At 45.8% G+C, this 13,457-nt stretch overlaps 2 non-coding genes across 2 annotated transcripts; both read right to left on the bottom strand.

Annotated features, from left to right (window-relative positions):
* Positions 1-2,892: 2,892 nt before the first annotated feature.
* On the bottom strand, positions 2,893-2,965 carry TRNAV-AAC (transfer RNA valine (anticodon AAC)). Its single transcript has one exon. It is a non-coding gene; the product is annotated as a tRNA-Val (tRNA).
* A 639-nt stretch (positions 2,966-3,604) lies between these two features.
* On the bottom strand, positions 3,605-3,678 carry TRNAN-GUU (transfer RNA asparagine (anticodon GUU)). Its single transcript has one exon. It is a non-coding gene; the product is annotated as a tRNA-Asn (tRNA).
* Between the last annotated feature and the right edge of the window lie 9,779 nt (positions 3,679-13,457).

The raw sequence follows: 13,457 nt of genomic DNA, 5'->3' as shown, positions 1-13,457 counted from the left end.
ATACATCTTTTCAGCCTGCTCTTTCTGATTAAATAATAGTCCTTTGTGATTGCTGTGTTTGCGCATAATGCTAAACCATGGCTTGCTTTAACCCTGATTTGTTGGGGGGGGGTGAGTTGTCTCACCGATAAGCAAACAAGACATGGCTTATTCCTAGAAAGTTGATTTGCTTTCAGCTGTTCTTGCTTTATGCCTCGGTAGCTTGCCCAGGTTCTGGAGATTGGGTAGCTAAACAAACCATGGTTAAGCAAAGTTGTTTGGTTTCGACAGACCATGGTTAGTCTGATTGTCTGGATTCATGTGTTCACAAACACAACATTTTGGCTAAACAGGTCAAGCCTTAGTGTTAATTACCTATATGAAACTGGACCACTCCCTCCTGTTCGAGGTAATTAGAGGTTTTATTACAGTCAAGTAGTATATAAATTTAGTAAAATAAAAAATACTATTTCTGGGACCATACTGAAGGGATATCAGCAAACCTACTAAAACTTGAATCAGTGCATTTTAAAACACACCCAGGGTTTCAGTCAAAATGAAAAGAAAATTGTTTTCAAAAGCGGAGGCAGTCTAAAACTGACATATTTCTTATTGTAAGAAAGCATGTTGTATTTTTCACATTTCCTTCATTGTATTGATTCTTCACATTCCAGAAAATGGATCACTGTTACTTGGTGAGGGAATCTTAGAGTGCAAGTACATTTATTTGTCGGCCTGTCGCCACCTCTACTTAATGACTTCATGCCACCTAAATGCATCTGCTTCATAACTGATGTATTTATTGTTAGGTAATGCCAACTTAGAGCTAAACCTAGGAGGCTGCCAAAGGCTGTGTAGAAACTAGATCTTGCTCTGATCTTATATTTATTTGTTATATTTATATATGACCTTTATCTTCCAAGGATCTCAAGGTGGCATGACTCCCTGGTCCTGAAGGACCAGGTGCACAGCCTGGGAGTAATTTTGGACTCACAGCTGTCCATGGAGGCGCAGGTCAGTTCTGTGTCCAGGGCAGTTGTCTACCAGCTCCATCTGGTATGCAGACTGTCTCGCCAGAGAGGTGGATGCTCTAGCTATCTCCCGCTTGGACTACTGCAATACGCTCTACATGGGGCTACCTTTGAAGGTGACCCAGATACTACAACTAATCCAGAATGCGGCAGCTAGACTAGTGACTGGGAGTGGCTGCCGAGACCATATAACACCAGTCCTGAAAGACCTACATTGGCTCCCAGTACCTTTCCGAGCACAATTCAAAGTGTTGGTGCTGACATTTAAAGCCCTAAATGGCCTCGGCCCAGTACACCTGAAGGAGCATCTCCACCCCCATTGTTCAGCCCGGACACTGAGGTCCAGCTCCGAGAGCCTTCTGGTGGTTCCCTCACTGCGAGAAGTGAGGTTACAGGGAACCAGGCAGAGGGCCTTCTTGGTAGTGGCACCCGCCCTGTAGAACGCCCTCCCATCAGATGTCAAGGAAATAAACAACTATATGACATTTAAAAGACATCCAAAGGTGGCCCTGTTTAAGGAAGTTTTTATGTTTTGTCGTGTTTTTAATATTCTATTGGCAGCTGCCCAGAGTGGCTGGGGAAACCCAACCAGATGGGAGAGGTATATATAAAAAAAATATTACACGGTTCTCCCCATTTCATCCTCACAACAACCCTGTAAAATAGGTTAGGCTAGGAGATGGTGCCATGGACCATAGCACGCCAGGCACTCCTGTCTTCCACTGCCTCCCACAGTTTGGTCAAACTCATGTTCGTAGCTTTGAGAACACTGTCCAACCATCTCATCCTCTGTCGTCCCCTTCTCCTAGTGCCCTCAATCTTTCCCAACATCAGGGTCTTTCCCAAGGATTCTTCTCTTCTCATGAGGTGGCCAAAGTATTGGAGCCTCAGCTTCACGATCTGTCCTTCCAGGGAGCACTCAGGGCTGATTTCCTTCAGAATGGATAGGTTTGATCTTCTTGCAGTCCATGGGACTCTCAAGAGTCTCCTCCAGCACCATAATTCAAAAGCATCAATTCTTCGGCGATCAGCCTTCTTTATGGTCCAGCTCTCACTTCCATACATCACTACTGGGAAAACCTAGTAGGCATCGCTAGTCCTCTCCGCCTCACCCCAATGTATAATACTGCAGAGTCCCCCCTGGTATGTAGCAGTCGCCACTTTTGATGCCTTTTTTGCAACTCAAAGAAAAGTTTGCCCAACCAGGCGCTCCCTCCCCGCAGATCCGTTGGGGGCCGGGGGGGGGACAGGCAGGAGATTCTCACGAAGCTGTGCAAAGGAAATTTCTCTGTGGCGCTAAATGCAAACTTTTAAGTGCATTTTTTAAATAATCCGGATTAGAAATAATGGAACACTGTTGCAGAGGTGCGATCCATGGCTGTTCTGCAAACAAGCCCTTGCTCAGCTCCTTGCTTCCCTTTCCCAAACACGGAGGAAACGATCCTCTTCCCACCATGGCTCCGCGCTAATAAAAGTACAGATTTTTTTTAATGCACAATTAATGACTTGAAATAATGTAAGCTTTCAGTGTGAGAATTTGAAGTGTGAATTCTGCCGTCACTTTGTTCTCACTTTCAGAAGCACGCAACGTTTTCTCCATCTTCCTAAAACAGGCATTTTATCATCCAGATTTCTCCCCACCGACACGCACCCCATTTGGAAATAAGTCTACATGAGCCGAGCAATGAAAGCAAAACAACAAAAAAGCAGAGCGGTTGGGTCAAGTCTGCTGAGTGACTGAACTTCCATGGTTCACGGAGCGTTCAAACCACATTAATATTTATAATTTGATACAAAAGAACACAAAGCCCGGGCGGTATCTCCTCTAAACGTGTTGAGGTCGTAAAACGTCTCACAAACTGTAATGAGAAAAATGAAAAAGTGTTTCCGCCCGGTTTCGAACCGGGGACCTTTCGCGTGTTAGGCGAACGTGATAACCACTACACTACGGAAACCTAGGTCGGCTCAAGGCTTCCCCACATGATCCTTATAGCAGAATTCGCATGTGCATTTCTTGTAGTTTTCGGAATTTTGCAAGTCTTAGCGTTTAGCCGCGTGCTGGGGATGGGGAAGGAAAAACCGCTAGGTTGCATGCATATAGATACACAGACATGGATAGGTACACACTACACACTACACACACACACAAAAATTCTGTTCTATAATACTAGTTTATTATTTTTGCAAAGTAAGGTGCCATCAAGTGTGGTTAAAAGTCACGCCTAAACTTGGCAGTCTCGATTCATCCATGTCCAACAGTTACTTTGCAGCATTCGACAGACCTAACTTACGATGTGCAAGTTTTCCTTTTCTTGGTGCACTTCCCTGCAGAAGACATGGAGAAAAAGCGTCATACCCGGTAGTTTCCCTGCACCCGTTTCGACTACACGAGTTTCCCGGTTTAAAAAAAAACCAAAAAAAAAAAACCAGCAGCTCAGAATGGTATCTGTGAATTAAATGCAAGGTACTTCCGTCTTCCAAACCAGAGTTGCTTTGCAGAATTGAATTGCAGATGAGATAAATCAGTTCAAACGATGTGACAAATTTTGCAGAGCAAGGACAGAAGAAAGTGAGCAAAAAAGATCCGCTATCCCCGTCCCTGGGTGGGCTCGAACCACCAACCTTTCGGTTAACAGCCGAACGCGCTAACCGATTGCGCCACAGAGACTCCGCTGGTTTCGGGTCTCTGCCAGGAAGGTACTTATGGTTTCAGCCTTGCTGTTATTGCGACTGCTAACGCGCTTCCTTTAATTCATTCTTCCACCTCCAAAATAGCTGTTGCAAAAACCCCGGAAACAAACCTCCTTCCTAATGAGCGAGACAGGAAGGCTGGACGAGGAAGGCTCTTGCAGCAGCAGCAGCAGCAGTAGCAAATGAGATCAGTAAGATAAGTGCCCCAAACGGGGGAACTTGCACAAAAAGCCTGCCCTAAAATTTCACCCTTTCTTGGGGTTCGTGATCGCCCAGCCCAAACTAGCAAGATTCCTCCAGGGGGAGAAAAGGGCAAGTTAAAAGTGGGGATATTATCCCAGTTCCTTCTTCCTTTGATTTTGATGCGCGTGCCTGGCTTTGACCTAGCCAGGCAGCAATTTCTGGGAAAGGCACGAGGGCACCCTGGTACTCGGCAATCTTGAATCAATCAATCATAAGCTTCTGGATATCCTTATTGCAGTCTCTTAACAGATGCCGCTTGGCCCTTAATCCCACACAGAATAACTTCTCTTTTCACCTCCCCAACGCCCTTTCTGAAGCTACTTCTCTATTCTGTTCTGCAGCACCACTTTGCACCCACATTCACCTTCACAACCCATGTGCATGCCCCTCCCCCACCACGGCTTGCACAACCCCCCTCCCCAGGCTAACCTCCTGCAACTTCCTCCTCCCATATGTTGCAACTGCCTAGCACCCTTTTTCACCTTCTGCTCAACCCTGATTTAAGGTTAACATTGATGATGATGATGATGATGATGATGTTATTTATACCCGCCCATCTGGCTGGCTTGTGCATAAATAATAAATGAAAACAAGTGGGGACTGCAACATGGGCATAGCCCAGGATTTATTTATTTTTAGGGTGGCACAAAAAGTTGTTGAGTTTTTTGGGGGAGATCTCGGGGGAAATCCACCCCAAAGAGAGGACATTACAGTGGGCAGGCTTCTTCTGCTAGGGGAGCGGAACCTCAGTTAATTTAGTATTTTTCATGCTATTCTATACTTTTTGAGCACACACCCACCCCATGGGCTGCAACAAAATGTTGTAGCGTGCCGTGTTCCTGGTCGGTTTCCACTCCAGCCTTTCCATTCCATGCTCAATTCCTCATTCCACCCTCCCAACAGCCACTAAACAGTCTGTGCCCACTGAGCATGCTCAGTCCTCATTGGCCTGTTTGGGGTTCACCACCACCACCTCAGCCCCCCCCCCCGTACTTAAGTATTTTGTATACTACTGCAAACTTTGGAGTTTTCCCAAGCCAATTGACACCATTTTAGCCATACGGGTAACTTGTAACTTATGTGCATTTAACTGGTGCACCTTCAGCTTCATGCACTTGGCAAAAAATTAAAACGGGGGTGGGAAGAGGGTGGGCATCCACGAAAGACTTTGGCAATCCCACCCATCAATGAACCCAACGTGTTTTTGTTTTTTTGCTATATGCAATTTTGGCTTTATAGGAATGACACTCAAAGCTTGGATATTAGAAATAGAGTGAATGATAACGGTATATAATCATGTCTGGACTATAATTTTCTTCATGGAAGAGTCATTACACTAGACCAGGCATCCCCAAACTGCGGCCCTCCAGATGTTTTGGCCTACAACTCCCATGATCCCTAGCTAACAGGACCAGTGGTCAGGGAAGATGGGAATTGTAGTCCAAAACATCTGGAGGGCCGAAGTTTGGGGATGCCTGCACTAGATCTTATCAATAAAAGGGGGGAAATGCAGGAAGCTAACACCGATGCTTGAACTATAATGCTTGAACTCATCCTTCCTTTGCTTTTAGGAAAAGAAAGCTAGAAAAGAAAAGGAAGGAGGAGGAGGAAGTATGGAAATGCCATATGGGAGCCAAGGGGAAGAAGCTCTCACCGCAAGGCAGAGGCAGCATGGCTGATTCAGCTGCTTGTAGATCCAAGCTTGCTGTTTTTATGAGAGTAACAAAGCACTCTCTTGTGATCCGGGCCGTCTTAAGGGTATCCAGCGCCGTGGTGCAAAAATCCCTCCGGCGTCCCCTCCCCCTGGTTTCCCGCCGGCCTGAACATAGCTGCCAAGTTATCCCTTTTTATAAGGGGTTTTCCCTTATGCTGAATAGGCTTCCTCGCGAGAAAAGGGGAAACTTGGCAGCTATGGGCCTGACCTCACCTGCTGTGCCCTGGCCGCAACGAGGGAGGGAGGGCAGGCGGCGGGCATTTATTTATTTTTTTATAAACATTTATTTTTTAAAAAAATAAATGAAAGTAAAAAAGTAAAAATAAAAATAATAGTAATGATAATTGTCACAGAGGTGCTGCGACTACTCTAGAGTAAAGACTCTCCAAACCGTTGCCTTTTCATGCTTTTATTGTGTGCAGGCTATTTACAGTGCTAGAGCTGTACAGGATACATGTTCTCAGTCTCATAGCTGCCAAGTTATCCCTTTTTTACAGGGATTTTCCCTTATGCTGAATAGGCTTCCTTGCGAGAAAAGTGAAAACTTGGCAGCTATGCAGTCTGGGTCAGAACCCTGGAATGGCGCTTCCCGCGTTTTCTTCCAACATAAGAGTCTGGGCACCCCAAATCTCTTTCCGCGTTTCCTCCTGCGTAATTCCGGAACCGGAGGGAAAGAGGGTCTCCTTTCCCTGTTTTCCTTCTCCCCCCTTTCCCCCGCTCTCTCTTCCTCTCTCACGTGCAACAGAGGCTCTGCTATCCTGCCAGAGCCCTGGCCCCTACTTCCTCCTTCCCCACTGGACTCTTCCCCCTCCCCACTGGCGCTGCTGGTGGTGGAGGAACTACTCCTCAGGATGGAAGGGGGGTCTCTGTACCTTTTGTCCCTTACAATAATGATAATGATAAAAAAAGGTGGCAATAGCAGTGGCAGCGGCAGGGGTGGCAAGACTTAGGCTCCTCGCCTCAAAGGGTCCCTCTCCCCTTCTCCCCATCCAGGGCGAAGGACGACAACAGCAGCGGCCACGAGGCTGGGGCTCTCCCTCTTCCCCTCCGGAGCACCGGTGCTCCACGAGCCAGGCTGCCCCAGGCCTCAGAGCTCTGCCCGGTCGATGGCCGGACGCCCTTGGCTCCGGCCTGACGCAATCGCTGGGGGGGGAGCAGCCCCCCGGCCGGTCCACCGGGTTCCCCCGGCACATGCGCAGCGGCGGCAGTGGTCTTGGCAGCTCGGGAGCCGCTCAGGCAGCGTGAGCACGCCGGCCACTCTCAAGAGCTCCGTGGCAGCATGCCCATCGCCATCTTGCCTCGCCGGAAGTCCTGCCTCTACCAAAGAAACGCAGCACCAGGCACTGCAGAGCGGAACAGGGTCCTAGTGCCTCTGCTCTGCCTCGCTTACCTCCCTGCTCTCCCCTGAGCGACACAGCTGGCGGGCGTGCAGGAGGGAAAGGCGAGGCCGCCGCACAGCTCCCCCACTTGCTGGGGCACTCCTGAGCACCCAGCGCCCTGGCGCATTGCGCCAGTAAACCCAATGGGAAAGACGGGCCTGCTTGTGATGAGAATGTTGGCAACTCTCTCCACAGTAAATAAACCATTTTTCAGAAAGACACTGCAGCCTCCGCTGTGCCTCTTTTTTTTTCCAAAGGAAATACCGTGTTTCCCCCTTTTTAAGGCGTAGTCATAAAATAAGCCATAGCAGCATTTCTTAGCATTTGAGAAATATAAACCGTACCCCGAAAATAAGCCATAGTGATAGGTGCTGTGTGGAAGAGAGCACTGAGCTCCCCGAGTCAGCAGCAGCAACGCCGGCCGCAGCAGTGTTTGCTGAGTCCTTTCTTGCTTTTGGGACTTGGTTACTGTGCTGGCTTGGGATTGTGTGTGTGCAATTGCTGTTGCTGCTTCGTGTTTTTCAGCTGGATTCTCTGGGTTCTAAGCACTTTCCCCCGTTTGTTTGCGAAGCAGCACTCGGCTGCAGCCCCTGCCTCTCCCGGCGGCTGCATCGATCCCCAGGAGGCTGCATTTGATCGCTATCTCCTTTTCTATTTCTTTTGTCTTTGAGCACCCGGCCCCGCCCCCTCTCCCCTTCGTGGAATGAAGAACGGAGTTTTAGCAGCATTTCCTCATTATAAAAAAAAAGGTCAGGAACTTTTACTTTAACCTCAAAAATGGGATATTTCCTCTCTCTAAAAACAACTCTGACCTGAACACCAATAAAACGGGGGTAGATCACCTCCAGTTTATAAATCCGCAAGTAGATCGCAGTCTCCTGGAAGTTGGGCTCTATACTTTGGCTGATTGCAAGCCTTTGCATCTTTAAAAAACAAAAACCATGCGCTTCTCAGTCTTAATTTTCCTTTAATTCATCCCCCTATACCCTCCTCCAACCATTGCCTCCTTCCTTTCCTTACCCCCCCTCCCTCTCTCCCCACTTCCCTCACTCCTGTGCGATCTCATTTAGTCATATACTTGCTTTTTCTGTTGTGTTGTCTATTTTATATTTAATATTATTACCCTTTATGATGTTATTTTTTCCCTTGCGATAATTATTTATTTTTTATCTTTAACTAACTTTCCTTTCCATATTTTTCCATATATAACTCAACACTTTCCCATTCCTTATTAACTCTTTGGATAGAGTGCCCCCCCATTATTGTTGTTAATTTTACAATTCCTGGATTTTTTATGGAACCGAACAGTTCGGGTGCTTCAGAATGTGCCTTCTGTTGCTACAGGGCTATGGGGCTTCACTATTTGACCCCCCCCCCAGGTTGGGATTTTTAAAGTAGTTCTGTGGGTCCCAGGGCGCAGAATCACCCCCGATCCTTTCCTTTGTCTAAACAGACCTCTTCCCCCCTGACTTTGGAAGGCTGTGCTTCAAGGGTGATACCAGGGGTTTTTTAAGACCTGCGCCTCTTAAGGATTGTTACGGTCCATAACTTCCATTGCTTTCTACAGGGTTGGGGGTTTAAAGCACTGCCACCTCCACCCCACCCTGCAGGCGCTCAGAACTGGCAGCGCCAACAACGCGCCCAGCAGCACGCAGAAGAGAGCACTGAGCGTCCTGAGCCAGTGGGTCCCAGTTGTACCAGCACTTTTTTAAAAAAAAGACACCCCCTGAAAATAAGCCACTGTGTGTTTTTTTGAGGGAAAAAAGTTATAAGACGGTGTCTTAAAAAAGGGGAAACACGGTACTAACTCTGGTGAAGTGCCAAGACCACTGGAATCTTACACTGCTCAGCAGAGATTGGGGTGGCCTATAACAGTATTTTATAATACTGAAGAATCTGAAGAAGTGTGCATGCACATGAAAGCTAATACCTATGACAAACTTAGTTGGTCTCTAAGGTGCTACTGGAAGGAATTTTTTTTTTTAGTATTTTGTAAGTTTATAGTAAACAGGAGAATTGTATTATATAAACAGCTGGGTTTTCTATTTCCAAATATGGGAAATCCACCATGGTATGTTCCTTCGTCTCAGCAGCTATTGGTGCAACATGAAACCTGCCCAGCACCTAACGGCCTCGTTTGAAGGTCTGCTACTTCCTTCCACATTCCATTTTAAGACTGTGACCCAAGGCAGACCCATGACTTCACCACCAGATAATATTTTTTATTTCCTCATCGTCCTCTGTTTCCCATCTAACACCTAGATTCTAGCTTGATGAAGAGTTTGAAGTAAGCTTGTGCATTTTGGTTGACCTAATAAAGGTACATTGCTTACAAAGATTTTATAATAAATGGGAGTATTTTATAATAAATGCATAAATTTTAAAAGGGTCTTACAGTTTAATAAGGAAGTCTATTGCCTAGTTCCCCTTTCTTTGTGCTGCTTCTAACAGGCCTGTTGAAAAGGAAAAGAACAAGGAAACCACATCCTTTGTGGGTACGTAGATTAAAAAAAACAAAAGCCAAGCAGCAACAGCAACGCGCGCACACACAATAACTAAGTATCCATGAAAGCTGGTGAAAAAGTGTGTCTCAACCAGGATGCAGAATGAGAATATCAAAATGACTTATGTTTTGCCTTGTTTTGGTTTTGTGTGATTCTGAAAAGGTCTTCACAATTGCACCTCCCTATATTCTGAGCTTGACCGCTCAAGATGCTTAGACAATAATGTACTGAGATAGATGGACCAATGGTTTGACTCAGTACAAGCCATCTTCCTATGTTCCTATGTGATCTCTTAGACAAGGTGGGGAAGGAGTTTGTAAAGACTGAAGTGGGCCAGAAAAAAGAGTAAGAGAAAACAAGAGAAAAGAAAAATAGGATAGGGTGCCGGATGGTGAAAATATGATACAAAGAGAGGAAGCAGAATTGAAAAGACTGACGCCATCACAAGACACCTCACGCCAATATGTGGCTCTCAAATCTTACTGAAGAGATCAGACGTCAGGGTCTATTCTCATAACCAGTGCTGGGTGAAAAGCCTGTTTTCTTCCAAGTGAACAGTGAGACAGTCGTGCACACCTGATACTACACATTGGGTTCAAATTTTAGTGTGCCACCAACATTTTGGCATTCCAAAAGCCCCTCTTCATGTACAGTAAAAGGTAGACATGGCTGGGTTTCCATGGGCAGGAGTAAATACCGTGTTTCTCCGAAAATAAGCCATACCCCGCCCGGAAATAAGCCATACCCCGAAAATAAGCCATTGTGAAGGGCAGTTTACCATACTTAATAATAAAAAAAGACATCCCCTTAAAATAAGCCACCATGTGTTTTTTTTTTTTTGAGGAAAAATAAATATAAGACGGTGCCTTATTTTTGGAGAAACACAGATGGAGTAGGGCGGTTGCGAAAGCAGCCCTGGGATGGCAAACCTGTGATTCTCCAGATGATGACAAACTACCCCTCCCATCATCCCTGATCCCTGGTCATGCTGGCTGGGGCAGATGGGAGTTGGAGTCTAGTAGCATCTAGAGGACCAGAGTTCTTCCTATGGAATAGACCAGCAATGCATCCCTTACTATAAATTGCAGCCGTTCAGATCGATCTGAAATAGCCATGGATTAGGAGTGGAGATTGGATCTTAGGGGAAGCACAGTGCAGCAGGCTGCAGGAACTATTTAACAAAGAATATTCCTTTGTTCTTCCCCTGTATAGTTGCCCATGCAAATAACAGCACCATTGGATATATTGGGCAATTTTGTTGGTACACATGTAGGATAATATTGGGTATTCATGTCTCACCACTACATAATATCTCTTGCATCTGAGGCAGTACCTCACTGGCAGAGCACCTGTTTGAATGCCATAGCTGCCAGGGTCAGTCCCTCGTTTAGTCTCCCAGCAAGGTAGGCTTGGAAAGACAGCGTGGCAGTGCGGAGTGGTGGGCATGAGCCGTAAACTGCAGATTCTCAACTTTGAATATTTCGCTTTATTTTTAAAGGGTGGTTTTTAGCACTTTTAGAACCAGATACACGAGAACAAAACTGGCAGGCACTATTTCCCTCCTTTGTTTTGTGACCCACTGTCCTGCATCTGCCTGCCTGTGTTTTTAGCCAGTGAATGAGGCTGACATTGAAGAAAGCAGATCTAGCCAATTAGACAAAGAGAAGGCAAAAGAAATTCTAGAGATGGAACATCTGGGGTCATTTTAAAAGTTTTTATGTTAGTCTTCTCTGGTCCTGCTGCTGCCCCATAGAAAACAAGTAGCTCTGGGTGTAGCTCTGATTAGGGAGAAGGTTGTCAATCCAAACCTCAGGTCTTATTTTATCTCTTCTAACCCCCCCCCCCATGGGGTTTTTTTTCCTTTGTAAACTTTTTTTTTAATTTGCCAGTATCCATGCAGATGAAGCCCATCAATATTGTACGCATATTGCAGGGGTCAGAGCTGTAGCTGAATGTGGGTTATGCCAACCCAGTAAAGCTGAATGCTAAACCCATTTTCCTGCAGGATGGGGCAGGAGATTAAAGTAGTCTATGACTATCCTGAAGTGTCGTCCAATGTTGCTATTCTGGCATATTTCTTATGCTGCTGGAGCAATGGACAGGAAGAGCTGGAATATAGGTTTCTAAGAAGCCTGGTCTACCCAAGATTTGCCACCAGCCACCAGATCTACTAAAGGTGTTCTCTGATGCTAGTTAAGAAAATAAGAAGAGCCTGCTGGATCAGGCCAATGGCCCACCTAGTCCTGTTCTCACAGTGGTAGGGTTGCCATATTTCAAAAAGTGAAAGTCCAGGTGTTTGTTTGTTTATTTGGAGGATTTGCCTTCCCTGGAAAAAATTCCTGCAGATACACAAGCCTGCCTGAGATGCTGCCAGCCAGTGCACAGAATACTAGATTAGATGGACCACGTATAAGGCCACTTCCTATGTTCTTTGATATTGCAGCACTTCTTATCTTATTACACATGCAGAGCAGCTTCCCTTTTCACAGCCACAAAACCTAGCACAAATGAAGCATGCAAAGGAAATTTGCAAGATAAAACAGTTGTAAATTTGATTTTGGAAAAATCCTCCAAGCTACGACTAATTTCTACCAGTTTCAAAGTTACACACCATGTGCTTCACGCAGGGAACATTTCTCCACCTTCTTTTTGCCCAATCTGCTGGCTGTTACTCCATCATCTGTCTGAGATTGTTTCATATCTTAGGTTCCTCCATTGTAAACTGCAATTTCACCTGAAAAGCCAAAGCTATTTTTAATCTACAGTGGCCTCATACTGTTTTAAAAAGAATTAAATTTGTAGTGTTCAGGGGCATAGGAAGATAGGGGCGGTGGGGGCGGTGCGCCCTGAGCGATGCGATCCCAGGGGCGCCATCGCCACTGCCTGCCCCTGCATGAAGCTCCGCCGCTGGTAGTGTTCCCTAGGAACTGGTATTCAAAGTCATGCCCTCACTGATAACTGAAGGTAGAACGCTGATATCGGGCCTAGCAGCCATTGATAGCCTTTTCTGTGCTCAGCTATTTGTAAGCAAAGCATGAAAGAAAGATTTTAACGCTGTGTTCAAATTTGGGGGGGGGGGAGAATCTGGCTTCTATGTCTACATGGAGGGCAGAACTACACGGACATAAGAAAACATGGGATTCCCAATCCCATAGTTTACTTGCAAGGAAAATGCAATGATGGGGCAAATGCAAGGGACAAGCAGGGAAGAAAGGAAGTGCATAACTCTGACTTGTAACACATTATCTTTTCCTTTTCCCTCCTCAACCCCTTTTCCTTTTGTGTTGTGTTTTAGATTATATACAGTAAATCTGTGGGCAGGGACCATCTTGCTCTCATGTAAGGCATTTTGGGATCCTTTTCTGCTTAAGAGCAGAGTAAGATGATTTAAATGGATAAAATAATAACAACTAACCCAACCACTTAATTGCCCGTTTTTCAATATTATTCTAGTTTTCCAGTTCTTATTGGTATCTCTGCAGGATCTTGTTCTGAAGATGGTCCAAACAGATTGTGGCAGAGAGAGATTCTTAAATTTAGGCTGTCGTCTCATGCCCCTGGGAGTAAACCATGGTTCACATTGAGCCTTTGAGTCACAAATGCGATGGCACTGTTAATTCAGATCCACGCGGGTTGCACGATATGGATCGGCACTTCTGCTTCTTCACATGGGCACGTCACCTAGATATGCAAATAATGTAAGCCGAAACAAAAAGATTGAGAGGCATGGCCTTCATTGCTGTTACGGTAAATGCAATGCACTGATAGCGCTTTTGAAGACGATATGCTACTATCATGCTGCGTTTTTAGCTGTGGAGGCATCAGAAAAGTTACATGATGCAAGATAAGGGAGAGGATCACTTCCTCCTCCTGTGGTTTGTCTGGCTGAGTTGCTAAAAAAAGGCTGAGCAGAATA

This window comes from Zootoca vivipara, chromosome 4 (genome assembly GCF_965207765.1).
Source record: "Zootoca vivipara chromosome 4, rZooViv2.hap1.1, whole genome shotgun sequence".
Taxonomy (NCBI): Eukaryota; Metazoa; Chordata; class Lepidosauria; order Squamata; family Lacertidae; genus Zootoca; species Zootoca vivipara.
The sequence above is the reverse complement of the archived record's forward strand: the minus strand, read 5'-3'. Positions and strand labels throughout refer to the sequence as shown.